The 19,470-nt window shown below is 39.5% G+C and overlaps 1 long non-coding RNA gene across 1 annotated transcript in view; it reads left to right on the plus strand.

Annotated features, from left to right (window-relative positions):
• The first annotated feature begins 2,823 nt into the window (after positions 1 to 2,823).
• The window catches only part of LOC135363992 (uncharacterized), a 48,418-nt gene continuing 31,771 nt past the window's right edge, over positions 2,824 to 19,470 (plus strand). The window contains exons 1-2 of the long non-coding RNA XR_010410419.1: positions 2,824 to 3,214; positions 10,079 to 10,285. This is a non-coding gene — a long non-coding RNA (uncharacterized LOC135363992). The remainder of the gene's footprint in view (positions 3,215 to 10,078; positions 10,286 to 19,470) is intronic.

Consider the following 19,470-nt stretch of genomic DNA (forward strand, 5'->3'; position numbering starts at 1 on the left):
TTTTGTTTTCTGAAAGAAAAATCTACCTTCCTAAAGATTTCTTTTACCAAACCAAGTTAGATTATCTGGAGCCTAAATATGTCTAATCCCTTCCCCACATCGCAGTAGGTTAAATATTTAAAAGTAGCCATCCCAGGGGCGCCTGGGTGGCTCAGTCGTTAAGCGTCTGCCTTCGGCTCGGGTCATGGTCCCGGGGTCCTGGGATCGAGCCCCGCATCGGGCTCCCTCCTCTGCAGGAAGCCTGCTTCTCCCTCTCCCCCTCCCACTGCTGTGTTCCCTCTCTCGCTGTGTCTCTCTCTGTCAAATAAATAAATAAAATCTTTAAAAAAAAAAAAAAAAAAGTAGCCATCCCAAACCAAGGCTTTTCCTCTCTAAGCAAAAAAATCCTAAAATCCTTCAACCCTGTCTGCTGTGACTCGTACAAAGCCAACCTGCTCTCCACAGGATTCTCTTTAGTTGGTCAATGTCCCTCTTAAAATTGGTGCTCATAGTTGGGCTCAAACTCCAGATGCATTCTAACCATTTGCAAAATAGAGTGTGGATCTTACAGATCTTTTAGCAACCTTAGCAGGCCGTTTCCCTTGCTGAGCTTGGAGGACATATTTCTTCCTCCAGTCCCTGCCTCTCACCAACCCTTTTTCAGACAAGTGGCTGTTAGTTCAGCTCTTCTTCACAACCATGTTATTCCAAGTACATTTTCAAACTAAACTGAGAGATTTGTTTTCAATCTATGCCCTGTCTAGGTCTCTCCCAGTCTTAGTTCTGGCACTTAGTGTGTTAGCCTTCCCTCCTCATTTCAAGTCTGCACAAGAAAGGCAAGGTGGTCAGACACAGAGCTCACTCGTATCTCCATTCAGGCTGATACTGACCAATATCCTTTGGATTGCTCAATCAGCAACAAATCCACACATTTCTACTACTTTTAATCTATAGCTCTCCATCTTGTTGGCAAGAACAGAGGAGTTATTTTATCAAAAGTCTTGCTGAGATCTTGTTACACTATGTTTATGCCTAACTAATCATGGTACAAGTTCAATCACCCAATAACAAAAGGAAATTACATTTGCCAATAACCCATGGAGCTCCTTGTGGGCACGTGATTCTTTTCTAAATGCCAACATATCACCTGTTAGAACCACCACATCAAAAACTAATGATGTATTGTATGGTGACTCACATAACATAATAAACTAAAATAAATTTGTGACAGGAATCAATAGTAAATTGACTGCCATTATCTTAAAAAATCTACCTTTCCCAGCGTTAAAAAATCAGGGTATTTATTTAACTATCTTCACTTTACTATCATGTCTCCCATTCATGATTTCCTAAAGACTGTTAACAACCACATCTGCAAATTCTTTTAACATTCTGGGACAGAATTCATCTGACCTGGAAATTGAGCTCATTTAAGTTGGCTACATACTTGCTCTATCTAGCCCATCTCAGCCTTTGGTTTCTTTCTTCATTTTTTAAATGCTTCCTCTCTGTTGTGTTTAATGTAATACTTGCCACGTTCAAGAGAATATTTATCACAAATATGTAAATTACAAACATAATATATGATTATATAAACTATAAATATGCAATACATACAATAATGTGTAATAATATGATGAGCACCTGGAAACCCACAAACCAGTATAAAATCCAGAACTTTCCAATATCTTATCACTTCCTATGTGCTCTTCCCATTTCATCTCCTGCCTCCTTCTTCTCCCCACTTAGATAAAGGACTGCTCTGAATTAAAAAATAATAATAATAGTTTTGGGACGCCTGGGTGGCTCAGTCGGTTAAGGGTCTGCCTTCTGCTCAGGTCATGACCCCAGGGTCCTGGGATCGAGTCCCGCATCAGGCCCCTTGCTTGGTGGAGAGCCTGCTTCTCCCTCTACCTGTTCTGCCTGCCACTCCCCCTGCTTGTGCTCTCTCTCTCTGACAAAAATAAATAAATAAAATCTTTTTAAAAAAATAATAGTTTTGTCATTAATATAAATATATGTTTAAACAATGTATTATTTATTTTATTTGACTTTGAGCTTTCTGAAAATAATCTCACACAAATAACATAATCTTCTGGGTCTGCTTTTTTTCCCCACTCAAATTATATTTAAAGAATTCATCCCCATTTTAATGGGAAACTAAAAAGAGATCTGGCAATGAGCCAGAAGATCTTAAGCTCAGAGAGAGAAATCATAAAATAGCAGCAAGAGTACATCCAGTTATAAGGAAGGAAGCAGAAGCAATGGAGAATGGCAGTCTATAGGGAGAGCAGAAGGGAAATGGACAGAAATAGGAATGGCACACCAAGAGGGCCAATAGTCCCTGAACTTGAGGAAGGGTATGCAGACTCCTGGAACATGAAGGCCCTTGGAGTCACACTCTCGCTTCAGTCCCTGTGAGGCTCGGTTAGGCACTATGGCTGGAATTCCACCTCCTTCATTGATATGTGTGGCTACCTACAGTGGGTCCCCAGAACTTCACCCACCCTTAGAGTGTGTCAATTCCTTTCAGTCAAAAGGGTCTCATTTCAGACTCCATCCTTAAAACAATTCCTTACCCATCAAAGAGGCAATTAGTTATAAGAATGAGCCAATGGATGCTTGGGAGGCTCAGCTGGTTAAGCATCTGACTCTTGATCTCAGCTCAGGTCTTGATCTGAGTCATGAGTTCAAGTCCTACACTGGGCTCCACACTGGGTGTGGAGCCTACTTAAAAAAAAAAAAAATTCATCCACATTGTGGCATGTAGCAATAGTTCATTCATATTCACTGTTATATATAATATTCAATTGTTATAATATTTTATTTATTCTTTTGTGGTAGTTTTAAAAACATGTCTGCAAATTTTTTAACACTGCTCCTATCAGAAGGTAATTCTTCCCTGCACAGGGGCTGACTTTAGTAACTTGCCTTTGACAAATGCAGCAAAAGTGATGCTGTATGATTTCTGAAGCTAAGTGAAAAATTGTTTATTATATAATTTTCTCTGTCCTCGCTCCCTCTCTTCTTTCACCCCTCTCTCCCTCCCCATTTCTCTCTCTCTCTCTTTCTTCCTCTCTTTTTCTCTCCTTCACTCCCTACCTCCTTCTCCCCTGTTTGAAAGCCAGCCATTATATGACAAGGAAGCCACTTGTCCCTGGAAAATTCTCTCTAGGTGTAACGGAGCAGCAATAAATGCAGTGTCAGCAGACAGCCAGCATCAACCACCAGACAGGTGAGTGAGTGCTCCTTCAGAGGATTTCAGCCCCTAGTCCTCCCCAGAGCAGTCTGACTCTTGGTGGAGAGAGACCAGCTGTCCCCTCTAAGCCCTGCTAAAACTGCAGGCTCATGTTGTTGTCATTTTAAGCCACTAAACTTTGAGGTTGTTAGTTATACAACAAAGCATAACTAGAACAGGACATATGGGGGGTTGTCAGGTTTTTGCTGTTATAAATAGTGCCTCTGTGAATGTTCTTACACTTGTCTCCTAATGCACAAAAGAAAGAGTACCATTGCTAGACCATGGGATAAATAAATGTTCAGCTAGTAAGAGTCAAATGATTTTTCAAAGTAGTTATATCATTCTCCACTCCCACAGTGCATGGTTTGTGTTCTTACTTTATTTCTTTTATTGTTTTTTATTGAACAGAAATTTTTTATTTTAACACTATCTTTTCTCCTACAGTTAGTATGTTTTGTCTTACTATAGACATTCTTTCTTACCCCAAGATCAGAAGGACGATCTCTATATTTTATTTTACATTTTACAAGTTTTGCCTTTCACATTTTGTTTCATACATCTAGAATTAATTTTATGTGTAGAGTGGGTTAGGGATCCAATTTAACATTTTTTAATATGAATCATCAGCTTTCCCAGTACCATTTGTTGAATAGTTCTTTCTTCTCCCACTGATTTGTGATGCCACCTATATCAAGTATCAAAGTTCCATATACATGTAAGCTTATTTCTTTTTTTTACCTAGTAATAAATTTATCTATTTGTCTATTCCTATAACTTTATAAGTCTTGGTAACTAGTAGAGCAAGAATCTCAACATATTCTTCTTCTTTCTCATCCCTAAGCTTGTTGAATTCCAGGGCACCTGGGTGGCTCAGTTGGTTAAGATATTGCCTTCAGCTCAGGTCATGATCCTGGAGTCCTGGGATCAAGTCCCGCATCGGGCTACCTGCTCATCAGGGAGCCTGCTTTTCCCTCTGACCCTTCCCCCTCTCATGCTCTCTCTCTCTCTCTCAAATGGATAAATAAAATCTTAAAAATTAAAAATTAAAAAAAAAAAGCTTGTTGAATTCCAAACCAGTTGCAAGTGTGATTGAAACTGCATGGAATCAATCAACTTGGAGATACTTGACATATTTATGGTATTGAACACAGACAAAAAAAAAAAATATCTCCATTTACTTAAGTCTCCTTTTTTCCAATAAAAAATTTTTAAATTTCTACAGACAAGTCTTAGACATGTTTTGTTAGATTCATTCTTTAAGTACCTCATTTTTTATTGCTACTCAAATGCTTTCCTTTTTAGAATTATTTTGTTTCTTGTTGGCATAAAAATATGTTTGTCTCTTTTTTTTTTTTTAGAGATTTTATTTATTTGACAGAGAGAGACAGTGAGAGAGGGATCACAAGCAGGGACAGTGGGTGAAGGAGAAGCAGCCTTCCCTCTGAGCAGGGAACCTGATGTGGGGCTTGATCCCAGGACCCTAAGATCACGACCTGATCCAAAGGCTGATGCTTAATGACTGAGCCACCCAGACACCCCTAAAATAGAAATTTATCTTTTATCTTGCCCATTTAGCCACCTGCTTTGCTAACTTCTATTATTGTTTCTAATTCTATTGTTTGGGATTTTCAGTGTAGACAAATATATTATCTGGACAAATCTATTTTGTTTCTTTTTTCCCCCTATCTCTACATTTCTCAGTACTTTTGTTGTCTTACCATGCTGGCTGAAATTTCCAGTGCAATTTTGAATAGAAGTCATAATGTTGAACATTTTTGTCTTCTTTCTAATTTTGAAGGCAATGCTTCTAACATTCCTTAGTAAGATTGATGTGATTTTTAATGTAAATCTGTGGTAGATAGTTTTTATCAGAATAAGAATCTTTCCCTTTATTCATGTGATTTACTAAGAATTTTTATCATGAAATAGGTGTGGGATTCTATAAAATGTCCTTTTTTAAGAAAAAAGGTTAACTAAGGTATAATTTATATACAATAAAATTCACCTTTTGGAGGATATAGTTCAATGAATTTTAACAAATACATGCAATCATGTAACCACTACTACAGTCAACATGTAAGATCCTTTCTGTCACCCCAGAAATTCTCATGTCCCTTTACAGTCATTCCCCTATATTCTTTTTTTTTTTTAATCAATGGATTTAGTTTGCTAACATTTTATTTAAGATTTTTGTGTGTAAATTCATGAGTGCTTTTTTTCCCCTCTTATTATACTTCTTTTATCATCCTTGACTGGTGTTGGCATTAAGATTATTCTGGCCTCATATGGTTTACTGGATGGTGGGGAGGAGGAGATTTTTCTTTTTCTTCTACTTTATAGAAGAGATTTATAAGATTGGAATGGTCTGTCCCTTGAAAATTTGGTAGAATTCACTTGTACAACTGTAAGCTATGCTGTTTTATTTATTGAAGAGTTTTAAATACGACTTCAGTTATGTTATAAGGGTAGGACTATTAAGGCTTTCTATTTCTTCAAGAGTCAGGTTTATGTTCTAGGAATTTGTCCATTTTGTCTACATTTCAAATTTATTGGCATAAGTTTGGTCATAACATCATTTCCTTTTAATCACTGCCATATTAATGTAATATATTAATGTAACATTATATGGCAGTGATTAAAAGGAAATGATATACATTAATGTAATATTAATTTTATGGGCATTAATATTACATTAATGTAATGTAATGTAATATTGTTTATTGTACATTTCTTTTTTCTTCCTTAACAATATTGACAGAGGTTTAGTAATTTTATTGGCCTTTCCAAAGATTTAACTTTTGGCTTTCTGACACTCTCTAATGTATCTTGGTTTCCTATTTTGTTGACTTCTACTCCTATTTTCATTTTCCCTTTCCTTTCCATGTGTTTATTCTGTTGTTCTTTTTCGAATTTCCTAATCTCATTACATTTCAGGCTTCTTTTCCAAGATAAACATTTAAAGCTATAAATTACCCTCCCAGTTCCACTTTAATTGCATGCCACAGGTTTTGATATTTATTATTTTATTATTATTCAGAACTAAGTAATTTAATATCCAATATGATTTCTTCTTTGACTCATTATTAAGAAGAGTGTTTTTAAATTTTCAAATATGTAAGAATTTTTAATCTTTTTATTTACTCTTGTTATTGACTCCTAATTGTACTCTTGTAAAAGAATGTAGTCTTTATGTACCAATTTTAAATTTATTGCAGCTTGCTTAACATGAATGTTTTTGTGACTGTTGAGAAGTTGGTTTTCCAGTCTTAAGGAGTCAAGTTTACATATGGTCTATATATTAGATCAAGTTCATTAATTACATTCAAATCATCTATATTACTATGTTCTTTTAGCATGTGTTATTTATATTATTTGAGAGAGATATGCTAAAATCTACTTTGATGACAGATTTATCAGTATCTTCTTAAATTTCATTAATGTTTCAGGGTGCCTGGGTGGCAAAGTCAGATAAGCATCTGACTCTTGGTTTCAGCTCATATACGACCTCAGGGTCATGAGATTGAGCCCCGACACAGACTCCAAACTCAGCACAGAGTCTGCTTGATTTTCTCTCTCCCTCTCCCTATGCCTTCTCCCACTCTCTCTCTCTAAATAAATAAATCTTTAAAAAATTTGTCAATGTTTCTTTTATTTTTTGCCTTTATCTTACACTGTACATAAAATCAACTTAAAGGGGATTAAAGACCTAAATGCAAGACCTGAAACTGTGAAACTTCTGAAGTTTTGGAAAAGCTTCATGATGTTGGTCTTGGTGATGATTTTTTAGATTCAACACCAAAAGCACAAGCAACAAAAGCAAAAATAAACAAGTAGGACTACATCAAACTAGAGAGTGTCTGCACAGCAAAGTAAACAGTCAAAAAAAAAAAAAAGAAAGAAAGAAAAGCAACCTATAGAATGATAGAAAATATTAGCATACCAGATAGCAAATAAGCAGTTAATATCCAAAATATATAAAGAACACTTACAAATCAATAGCAAAAATTCAAATAACCCAATTAAAAAATGGGCAAAGGACCTGAGTAGATATTTTTCCAAAGAAGACATATAAATGGCCAACAGTTACATGAAAAGATGCTCAACATAATTAATCATCAGGGAAATGCAAATCAAAACCACAATGAAATACCAGCTCATATTTGTTAGGATGGCTATTATACAAAAAGTCAAGCGATTATTATACAAGAGTAATGTGTATAAATCAACCAAGCTCAGTGCCCTGAATAGGAATATGTATTATTATTATTAATGTTATAAATAATATAGTTTCTCTATAAATAAATTAAATATGCATTTTCATAAAGACTACAGCTTACAGAGAAAAAAGTGTCAAGAGATAACAAATTCTGTCAAGGATGTAGAGAAAAGGGAAGTCTTGTACACTGTTGGTGAGAATGTAAATTCATACAGCCATTATGGAAAACAATATGAAGATTCCTTAAAAAATTAAAAATAGACTATCATATGATCCAGCAATCCCACTTGTGGTTATACATCAAATGGAAATAAAATTAGTATCTCAAAGAAATAGCTGCTCTCCTGTGTTCGTCACGTGACATTATGCTGATTGTACCTACTGAGAGAAGTGGTAACTTCTAGATTTATTGGTCAGATGTCAGTGTGTTGGAAAATAAATCTGACTAAAATTTAGGGGCCTTCCACCTCAGTGCAATTTCTAGGGGTTCAATGATATGGGACATGTTGAAATATCCCTTCTAAAGTAAAGGATAAGTTGTTACATCTGGCCTCTCCTACAACCAAGAAAGAGATACAATACCTAGTGGGCTTCTTTTGAGGGCAACATATTACTCATTTTAGTGTGTTACTTCAGGCCATTTATCATGTGACCTGAAAAGCTTCTCTAGTTTTGAATGGGGCCCAGAACCAGAAAAGGCTTTACAACAGGTTCAGGCCACTGTGTAAGCTTCTCTGCCAATTGGACCATATGATCCACAGATCCAATGGTGCTTGAAATGCCAGTGGCAGATAGGGATGCTCTTTGGAGCCTTTGGAAGGTTCTTGTAGTTGAATTGCCACACAGGCCTTTGGGATTTTGGAGAAAGGCTCTAATTTCCTCCAGGGATAACTATTTTCCTTTTGAGAAACAGCTCTTGGGCTGCTACTGGACCTTAGTAGAGATTGAACACTTAACCATGGGCCACCAAGTTACTATGTGACCTGCTACCCAATATGAACTGGTTGTTATCTAACTCACCAATCCATAAAGTTGGGCATGCACAACAATCCATCATCAAGTGGAAGTGATTAGATTAGATCCTGAAGGCATAAGTAAGTTACGTGAAGAAGTGGCTCAAATGGCCATTGTACCTATTACTGCTATCCTACCTTCTCTCTCCCAGCCTGTACCTATTGCCTCATGGGAAGTTCCCTACAATCAACTGACAGAAGAAGAGAAGACTTAGGCCTGGTTTATAGATGCTTCTGCACCATGTACAGTCACCACCCAAAAGTAAACAACTGCAGCACTACAGTCCCTCTCTGGGACATCCCTTAAGGACAGTGATGAAGGGAAATCCTCCCAGTGGGCAGAATGTCAAGCAACGTACCTGGTTATTTACTCTGCTCAGAAGGAGCAATGATGAGGGACACCTGGGTGGCTCAGTCAGTTGGGCATCTGCCTTCAGCTCGGGTCATGATCCCAGGGTCCTGGGATCGAGTCCCATGTCCGGCTCCTTGCTCAGCAGGGAGACTGTTTCTCCCTCTGCCAGCCGCTCCCTCTGCTGGCCTCTCCCCCTGCTGTCTCTCTCTCTCTCTTTCTGGCAAATAAATAAATAAATAAATAAATAAATAAATAAATAGGTTGATCTTTAAAAAAAAAAAGGAGCAATGATGAGACATGCACGATTCATGGGTTCTAGCAAATGATTTGGCTGGTGGTCAGAGTCTTAGAAGTGACATAATGGAAATTTAGCAACAAAACTGGGAAAGAGGTATGTGAATAGACCTCTCTGGGCAAAAACTATGAAGATGTTTGTATTCCATGTGAATGCTTACTGAAGGATAGCCTCAGCAGAGGAGGATTTTAAAATCAAGTGTATAGAATGATCTGTTTTGTGGATAGCGGTCAGCCTCTTTCCCCTTCTACCCTTTGTTATCCCCTAGTGTGCTCATAAACAAAATGACTATAGTGGCAGAGATGGACATTTGCCTGGGCCAGCAACATGGGCATCCACTCACCAAGGTCGATCTGGCTATGGTCACCCCTGCTTAATCCACAAGTATCAGAGACCATCTCTGAGCTCTCAAAATGGCACTCTTCCTGGATGATGAGCCAGCTACCTGGTGGTAAGCTGATTACATTGGATTGCTCCCATCCTGGAAGCTGCAGCATTTTGTCTTTCTTGAAATACAAATTTATTCTGGATATGGATTTGTCTTCTCTACACACAATGCTTCTGCAAAAACTATCATCCAAGAACTTACAGAATGTCTTATCCTCTGTCATGGTATTTCATACAGCATTGTTTCTGATCAAAGAACTCACTTCATAATGTAAGAAGTCCAGCAATGGGCCCGTGTTCATGGAATTTACTGGGCTTCCCATATTCCTCACCACCCTAAAGCATCTGCCTTGATGGAACAGTGGAATGGACTTTTGAAGACTCAGTTATGGTCCCAGCACCGTGGCAATACCTTGCAGGGCTGGGGCAAGGTTCTCCAGTAGGCTATATAAACTGTGAATCAGTACCCAATATCTGGTGCTGTTTCTTGGATAACCAGGATTCATGGGTCCAGGAATCAAGGGGTGGAAATGAGAGTGGCACCACTTATTCTTATTCTTAATAATAGCAAAATTTTTGTCTTGTGTTCTTGTAGCTTTCTGCTCTGCTGGCCTAGAGCTCTTAGTTCCAGAGGGAAGAATGCTTCTACCAGTAGACACAATAATGATTCCATTGAACTGAAAATTAAGACTGCCACCTAGCCACTTTGGGTTTCTCATACCATTGAATCAACAAACAGTGTTGGTTGGGATGATTGATCCCGAATACCAAGGGAAAATTGGATGGATATTCCACAATGGAGGTAAGACAGTATGTCTAACATATAGGAGATTCCTTATGACATCTCTTAATATTACCATATATTTAGCAGAATATTGGTATTAAATACTTCACAGAGTTAATTTCCTTAGTCCACCTGCACCCATCTAGTATAGGTACCCCATGTGGACTGCACTCTTCTCTGACCATGCAAACAAAATGGTGACCTCATCTGGAGTTATTATTTTTTGTTTTTTTAAGACAGTTTAATTGAGGTATGATTGATATACAATAAACTATACCTGCATAAAATATGAACTTCGATACATGTCTTAAAATGTTTTAATTATGGTAAAATACACATAAATTTACCCATTTTAACCATTTTCAAGTATATAGTTTGATAGTGTTACGTATATTCACACTGCTGTGCAACCAATCTCCAGAGCTCTTTTCATCTTCTAAAACTGAAACTCTGTACACCTCAAACAACAGCTCCCATGTTTTAGTCCATTCACGCTGCATACAAAAATACCATAGATTAGGTAGGTTAGATTAAACAAAAAACTGATGTCTCACAGTCCTGGAAGTCTGGGAAGTCCAAGCCAGCAGATTCGGTGCTTGATGAGAGCCTGCTTTCTGGTTTATAGATAGCTGTCTTGTCACTGTATCTTCACATAGCAGGAAGGGAGAGAGCTCTCTGAGGTTTCTTCTTTAAGGACACTAATCCCATTGATGGGGGCTCCACCCTCATGACCTAATCACCTTCCAAAGCCCCTGCCTCTTAAGACCATCACATTGGGGGTTAGGATTTCAACAGATACATTTTGGTGGGACACAAACATTCAGTCCATAATATTCTATTACCTCCTCCCGTAATCCCTGGCAACTACCATTCTACTTTTGGTTTCTATGAATTTGACTACTCCAGATACCTCATATAAGTGGAATCACATAGTGTTTGTCATTTTTTTGACTGTTTTTTTTCCTCAGCACAATGTCCTCAAGTTTCATCTATGTTGTAGCGTGTGTCAGAATCTCCTTCCTTTTTAAGGCTGAATATTATTCCATTGTATGTATATACCACAGTTTGTTTAACCACTCATCCGTCAATGAATACTTAAGTTGTTTCCAACTTCTGGAGAGGGTTTGAGTTAGCATATGTTTGCCTCAGTCTTTAGTCTAGCCTTTGTTTGTCAACACAACATAGCACATATCATCCAACAGATCCTTGATAAGGATTGACCAAAATATTGTGTCCATTTCTTAGTGCTTACTTACTGTGCCCATTTGCTAAGTCTCATGGGTGTGTTGCTCCTCCACATTCTGGAATTCTCTTGTTGGGATGAGTCTCACTGTCTTCCTGATAGGGCTGGTCTCAGAAAATCTCTCTGGGAGCATTATCATCTTAATTCTTGCTCTTCCACACCAATTTCTTTGAAGTCTGACAAACCTCAGAACTGCTAGATACTTCTCTGATAGGGCCTTTCTGGCTCAAATTAATCCCCCTTTCCAATGAGAGTTGGCAGGCTCTGTTATATTTCAGACTTGGAATGCTCCTTCTTTCTAGCCAAAGTGATATATGTCTTAGTACATTTCCTTTTAATTAATAGTGACTTGGGATATTTTCATGTCTTTGGATGAATCCTCCCATCAAGAATTGTTATGATTCACTTGGGAAAGCAAACTGAAAATTTATGTTCTCACAAATATTTGAAAAGGAGCCATCTCATACTCCAGGATCGGAAATCACAGGCTTGCCATGTGGATAGTCTATTTGAGGGCTCTCAGTTTTGAAATAAATATATATCCAGTTCAGGGTCAGTGTGAACAGAATTTGCATGCATGCTACTAGGTGAAACCATGTGTGATCTCATCCCTGGAGAACCCTGCTGGACACTCCTTGCTGGACTGGTGGGCTTTATTAGTGTCACATTATCACCTCAGACAGGCCAAGTTGGTCTTGGATTTTAGTGCTCCACTTTTTTGTGGCTTATGGCATTCTACAAGAATCTAAATTCTATGATAATAGAAGTTTATATAATGCCAAACACAAGAGCACATTTTGTATTTCACTGGTCTAAGTTTAATTTGAGTACCTAGTAATTTCGAATTGCATGACTAAACCAGTTGTCCTGCTGTGAACCTACCCCTTGCAGCCCTGAGTGTGGGTGGAGGGCAGGAGTTTCCTCCTCAAGTAGGGAGGAGACACAGATGTCCTGGAGAAAGCAAGAACTTTTTACAAATAGAGGAAAACAAAAGGAAGAATTGTATAAGTCTCCTCTAGAGGACTCAGCTGAACGAGAAGGTCTGGAAGTGCCTGAAGCTACCATCACTTAGAGACAAGAGAGAGAAGAACAAAATTTTACTGCAAGTTTCTGAAGGACTTGATTTAGAAACCTTTGAAAAGCTCAGAACTGACTTAACTGGGGCCAAGACCTCAACCTGAGAGGGCTTGGCATACAAAGAATGTAGTGAGGTTGCTTTGCCTGCCCCAGCAGCTGGTTTGGATGTCCCTGGCAAAGCAGTCTCCTTCTTAAGACCTAAAAGTTCGCTACACATATACCATCTTTATAACATTTTCCAATATTTGTAGTGTATACCATGGTCTTCCCCACTGCTTAGTCTTTTTTTTGGGGGGGGGGTTCAAGTTTGTATTTAAATTCCAGCTAGTCAACATATAGTGTAATACTAGTTTCAGGAGTAGAATCCAATGATTCATCACCTACACAAAACACCCAATACTCATCATAAGTGCCCTCCTCCAAACCCATCATGGACCCAACCCATCCACCTCCTTCCCCCCCCCCCCACCCCCAGCAAACCCCGGTCTGCTCTCTACACCCACTGCTTAGTCATTTGATTTTCACTCTGTCTCCTCAGGAGAGGGTCATCTTTTACCTCTTACAAAAGATCTGTTGATAAATTGGGTCCAGTCTTGCCTGCTTCCTTCTTAAGCAAATGTGTATTAATCTCCCAGCTCCTGAATTGACAGGAACATTAGGAAGCTGAAAGAAAAACAAACCAAAAGTCTACCTGGATGAGCTGATTCATAGAGAACAAGGGAGAACACTCCTCCTCTGTGACCCGAGAACTGGTCAAATATAAATCTTAGTAGCAACTTATTGTCTCCAGAATACTTGGGAGTGACAAACACTTGCAAGAGGTCACAGCCCTGATTTTGTAACCAGTAGTGAGAATATATTTAGAGTCATGGTCCATGACATGGTTCTGGTTGAAAGAAGTCATAGAAATGTAGATACAAGTCTCTGCCCAAGAGGCCGGTTTTTCTTAGCTCTGCACTTCTTGGGGCATTGCCTTGACCCACTAACATTTCTTTATATAGGTTACTTGCTTAAAATATTAAATAATCAGAACATATTTTTACACTAACATTACTCAAAGTTTGTAGTAACTGGTGAGCTCTGATTCTTGCCAATTAGTTTAATTAACTCCACAGGTTTGAATCTGACTCTATGAAACAAAGGTATAATCTATTATACTTTTAAAAAATGGACAATCTTCTACCATAGATCATTAGCTTGTCTGATATTTTAAACAAATTCCATGCAGGTTTACTCTTTAACAAATTTTAATTCTTGGTTTATCAATCTGATAATTTATAAGGGTAACAGAATCTGTTAAAAGTGATATGACTGTTTTCAGATGACTATCAACTATTGCTTTGAACACTACAATTCTAGTCTTCACACAGCAACCAGAGTTGATTTTTCTAAAACTCACATCTGATTATGTCAATCCTCTTCTTAAAATCATTCAGTGTTCCCCACTGCCCTGAGGATACAGTCCAAACTCCTTAATATGGGGTTTCAGAAGAACAACTAGACTAGCTTAGCCAAATACCCCTTGGCCTACTCACATGTTTCAAGTGAATTAAACATTCTTTAGGCCACATACTCTAAAAAGGGAGGTGATTTACTTATTTATTTACTGGGTGGTATTGATCTAAGAGAAGGAAGTGGCACACCCCTTGTCACCCTCATTTCTTCTCCCACAGTGCCAGGACTGAATGCTTTCAAGGTGGGCACCTGGGTGGCTCAGTCGGTTAAGTGTCTGCCTTTGGCTTGGGTCATGATCCCAGGGTCCTGGGATTGAGCCCCACGTCCAGCTCTCTGCTTAGTGGGGAGCCTGCTTCTCCCTCTCCCTCTGCCTGCTGCTACCCCAGCTTGTGCTCTTTCTCTCTCTGCCAAATAAATAAATAAAATCTTAAAAAAAAAAATGCTTTCAAGGTTTGGGCATTCTTTCCCCCCAAATGAACTAGGCTGACAGCAGATGCTGGGCTAATGACTCCTCCTAGAGAGTGGATGATCTGCAGGGTCCCCAAATGTCCATCTTAGGAGAATTAGGGAAGTGGGGTTGAGTCAGGCCATAATCCAAATAGGATGTATATTACACCAACCAGCAAAAAGCCTGGTCTATGCCCAGGACTCAGACTTGTATCATGCTCCCCCTCTCTGTTTCAAGTGTCCTTCAACAGGGCTGGGTCTTTTCTGGACTTTCTCCTCTGAGGCTGTAATCTCACAAGTGGGCTTTATGTCTCACTAGCTTATTTCCTCCTAAGATCCAGTCAGGCTAGCAGGGGTCTAATTAGGATTGGCTCAAAAATTAGGAAATCAGATTTAGTAATTACAAACATTCTTCTGACCAGGTCTTAGTGAACCATATAAAATTATTTCTGGTTCATTGCATATTTTGTAACAAAACTTATTCATCTTTTGGAACTGGAACTAAATGTGGTCAGAATCACTTTTATAACATTTCCCCTATTTTGCTTAAGCTAGTTTGAGTTGGGTTTCTGTCAATTACAACCAGAATCCTGACAGATTGTGATTATGTAAAGCAACTTTTGGATGGCCTTGACCCAGGCTTCCTGCCACAAGGAATATGTGGATATGTGTTCTCCTTTATACTGGTCTCTGCAGATGCTTGGACCTTTTATCTAACTATTGCCAGAAAATAACAACTATTTTAAAATTAAGATCGTTGTTTTGAGCAGATGGTCTCCAAATGTTAATTGGTTCATCCTGTAGAAAGCATGTCATTAGCGGGAGGGGAAGAATGAAGCGGGGGAAATCGGAGGGGTAGACGAACCATGAGAGACGATGGACTCTGAAAAACAAACTGAGGGTTCTAGAGGGGAGGGGGGTGGGAGGATGGGTTAGCCTGGTGGTGGGTATTGAGGAGGGCACATTCTGCATGGAGCACTGGGTGTTATGCACAAACAATGAATCATGGAACACTACATCTAAAACTAATGATGTAATGTATGGGGATTAACATAGAATAAATAAATAAATAAATATAAAAAAAATAAAAGGCAAACAAAAAAAACAACAACAAAAAAGAAAGCATGTCATTTATATGACAACAAATAAAAGTATAATTTAATTAATTACCTAAGCATACAATTTGCTACTATTTCATCCTGATAGCTTCATTGGAAAGCTGTGTTGTTCCCAACTAGTCCTTCTACTGGAGTGTTTTTGAAATTTTTCCACATCCTTCTCTGGGCCAACTCTGTAGGACTGGATATGGCTATTGTACCCGATTGCTTCTTTCACTTCTTTATTTTGCAGAAAAGAACATGATCTTCTAAGGCTGTGATTCTCAAATTTTAGCTTGCATCAGCATCACTAGGAGGCTTAGCAAACCACAGGTTGCTGGGCTCTCTACACCTGAGATTCTGATTCAGTAGGTCAGGGGTGGGGTCAAAGTATTTGCATTTCTAGCAAGTTCCAGGTGATCTGATGTTGCTCATTTGGGAGCACACGTCACCATCCTAGAGTACCCACACTAAAGTAGATGCTTAGAGTAGACAAATAGACACAATTTGTTTTTTGCTTGGCTCTTCGTAAAGGCCTTGTTGGGAGAGATGCTCCACATGGGGAAGTGTCAGTCAGCTATGTAGCATAAGCACTCTACTAGATTGGGTGTCCCAAATTTTTTATTTATTTGTTTATTTATTTTAAAAATCTTATTTATTTGTCAGAGAGAGAGCGAGCACAAGCAGGGGGAGCAGCAGGCAGAAGGAGAAGCAGGTTCCCCCCAAGCAAGGAGCCCGATGTGGGACTCAATCTCAGGACTCTGGGATCATGACCTTAGCTGAAGGCAGACGTTTAACCGACTGAGCCACCAAGGTGTCCCTAGGGGTCCCAAAATTAAGTGCATGCAGGGACCAGTGAGATCACCTAAAGGAGTGCAGGGGAGGGTGAGATGGAAGAAATGGATGGGTACACACTGGTATGCAAATGGCAAGTACTATGGCAAACTGGAGAGTGCATGCCCCACCAAAAAGAACATCATTCCATAGTATGAGAATTGAGATTACAGACCCTGGAGCACTTACTAGTCATGTGACAAGTTTAGGCAATTACCTAATCTCTCCTCGTCTCAGTTTCCTCATCCACAAAATCTGGATAATAACGGAACCTATCTCATAGGGTTGTTAGGAGGCATAGATAAATTAACATATGTAAATAATTTAGAAGAAAATGTAAGAAGTACCATCACTACTATGTTACAATAATGGTAACTACTTATATAATGCTGACTTTTACCTGGCACGAGTGGAAGCATGGTTGCTTTGATTAATTTTCACAAGAACCTATGAGATAAGCACAATTACTAGTCTCATCATACTAAGTTAACCGAGCCACAAAGAAGCCGGCCCAAGTTCACACCGCTAGTGAGTGGTGGCGTTGGACAGCAAACTCGCTGTCACCATCACACATCAGCACAAATCACGACTCTTGGTCTGGAATGAGCAGCCACAGAACTCAGGCCAGCTCCTGTCAGGTAAAAGAGGGACTCAGCTTTACCTGCCCATTCTTTTTATTTATGTATTTTTCTTTAAAGAGAAACTAGAAATCTGAATTTTTTTGTGTTGTTTAGTATGCTCAATTTTTAAAAACTACCGTGTGGGTCAAAGAGAATCCTTGTCTGGGCCACTTTGGGCCTGCCAGCCACACACTTATGAACTCTGCATGGACCCTGGAGGTGAGGAGAGGGTAATGGGGCGGCTGGTTATCCTGCTGGACACGCAGCAGAACCAGCGCTCTGCATGCTCCGTACCATGCCCAACTCCTGGAAGGGCAGTTTATTCCTGATGCTTCATAGTCCACCCCTTCCTCAGCAGCCTTTTCTTTGTCCTGGAACCCTCCAGCCCTTTACTTTCTTTACTCTCATGGGTTTTTTTGTTTGTTTGTTTGTTTGTTTTAAAGATTTTTATTTATTTATTTGTCAGAGAGAGAGAAAGAGTGAGCACAAGCAGGGGGAGCAGCAGAGGGAGATGGAGAAGCAGACTCCCCGCTGAGCAGGGAGCCCGATGTGGGACTCTATCCCAGGACCCTGGGATCATGACCTGAGCTGAAGGCAGACGCTTAACAACTGAGCCACCCAGGTGTCCCTATTCTCATGTTTTCTTAGACCAAGACCACAGAAATGCTTCCCATGCCTAGGCTACTGGCTTCAGAAACTGAAACTTGATCCCTCCCTCCTTCTGAATGGAGAATTATCTCTAAAGGTGAAAGAAAGCAATGTCAGTACATACTATTGCCACTAAACCCATCATTTATCCCTTCTTAAAAATTCCTTTGATTCTGATTTCTTGGCATGTAAAATAAGCAGCCTCCCTACATTTCCCGTTCTTGAAATTTTTGAAGTTCTTGACGATGTGGCCACTTAATGCAAGGCACAGCTGAAGAGTAAGACTACAAAGCCAGATAAACTCATCTTCCAGCGGAAGAGCCAGGGCTGCAGCTTACAGCTCACATATCTGGCCTGTCCAATCAAACACACAAGATTTAGATATGTGTCATGATGACATAACATTATTTTCCCAGAATAAACAGAGGCTATTTTTTCCAGCTGGTTCTTATTAGTGGTTTTCCTATTTTGCTTTTGGTCAGCCCCCAGGCCAACCTCCCAGGCTGAGCTTCTTGTAAGGCCAAGAAAGGCTTTTCCTTGCACCGATCCTGCTGGGACAATTGATCCTGACCATGAAAGCCCCAGCCAGCCACATGGTGGAAGGTGAAGAGGTCTCACACAGAAGAGGTGTGAACAAGGGTGCTGAGCTGGAATCAGATCCTGAAGCAAAGTTCTCGGTAGAGGCTGCATTCTATGGCTAGAAATAGGCAGCTGCCGTTCTTCAGACACGCACAATTATTGCCACATTCAGCAGTTGCATTTCGGTCTAGGAACTATTTGCATCACTTCTCTGAGTGCTTAAGGACAGCCGCTCGAGTCCTCCCTGTGGAAGAGTGCTTCCGCATGTGCACGACAGGAAATTTATGACTTTCACTCTGCTCAACTCCTCAGAGCCAAATCTAATCATGTGTGCTGAAGACTTTAAAAGCATTTAATGTTGTGGAAAGGTTCACCAGAGCTGAGAGAGGAAGACTGAAATGGAAAGAGGAGGCCGAGGGAAAGGTAGAGGGTTTTGTGGTCTTAGAAAGGTGTAGAAATATACAAGTAATAGCTTTGAAAATTCTGGCTGGAGCTGGCTTTTATTTGTATGTCATAATTACTTGGTTCTAGGGACCCTATTGTAGAACATATAATGATGCGCCATTAATTTTCACATTGTACTATAATGTAATCAAATTGAACAGAAAGGCATGGGCACAAATCCATCAATTATTTAATGCCTTCCTGGTCTGGGGGTGTTCAAGCTGGAGTGAAGACCCAACATAGAGCTGAGGAAACCTGCCATGCCTCACTGTGGTAAACATGATCTGGGTCTGTTCTTCAGCTTTGCAGGGTCCACAACTCAAGCCTCTTAGTTCACACAAAGTTGATTTGGCTTAGGGGAAGCTGATGATATTGGACAACCCACAAGAAACCGGATGCCAAATACTTATATTCTCAGTGAGAAATAAAATATCTGAATATCTATGTTAGCACAATCTCTCTGCTGTCGGAAAGTCTACACGGAAAGCCAAATTATAAGCAGAAAGTGACTTGATGAGCATGGAGTCCAAGCCAAAGAGTTAGCCTGAGAATCCCGCTGCATCTCTCTTCCCAGGGGACCAAGCGCTGGAAATGCAATGGGAAATCGGCAGCTTTTGTCTCCTCTCTCTCCAGACTTTGTACTTTCTCTGGAGTCCTCTTCGTAACTTTTCTTACCTCTGATTGGTAATACCATTAATAGGGCAACGATTTTCTTCCACACGGTTGTTTGTATCTTCATTAGATTTCCAGACTCTGCTC

Source organism: Mirounga angustirostris, unplaced genomic scaffold, assembly GCF_029215605.1.
Source record: "Mirounga angustirostris isolate CCGP_5_RB_7025 unplaced genomic scaffold, mMirAng1.0.hap1 SCAF_4, whole genome shotgun sequence".
Classification (NCBI taxonomy): domain Eukaryota; kingdom Metazoa; phylum Chordata; class Mammalia; order Carnivora; family Phocidae; genus Mirounga; species Mirounga angustirostris.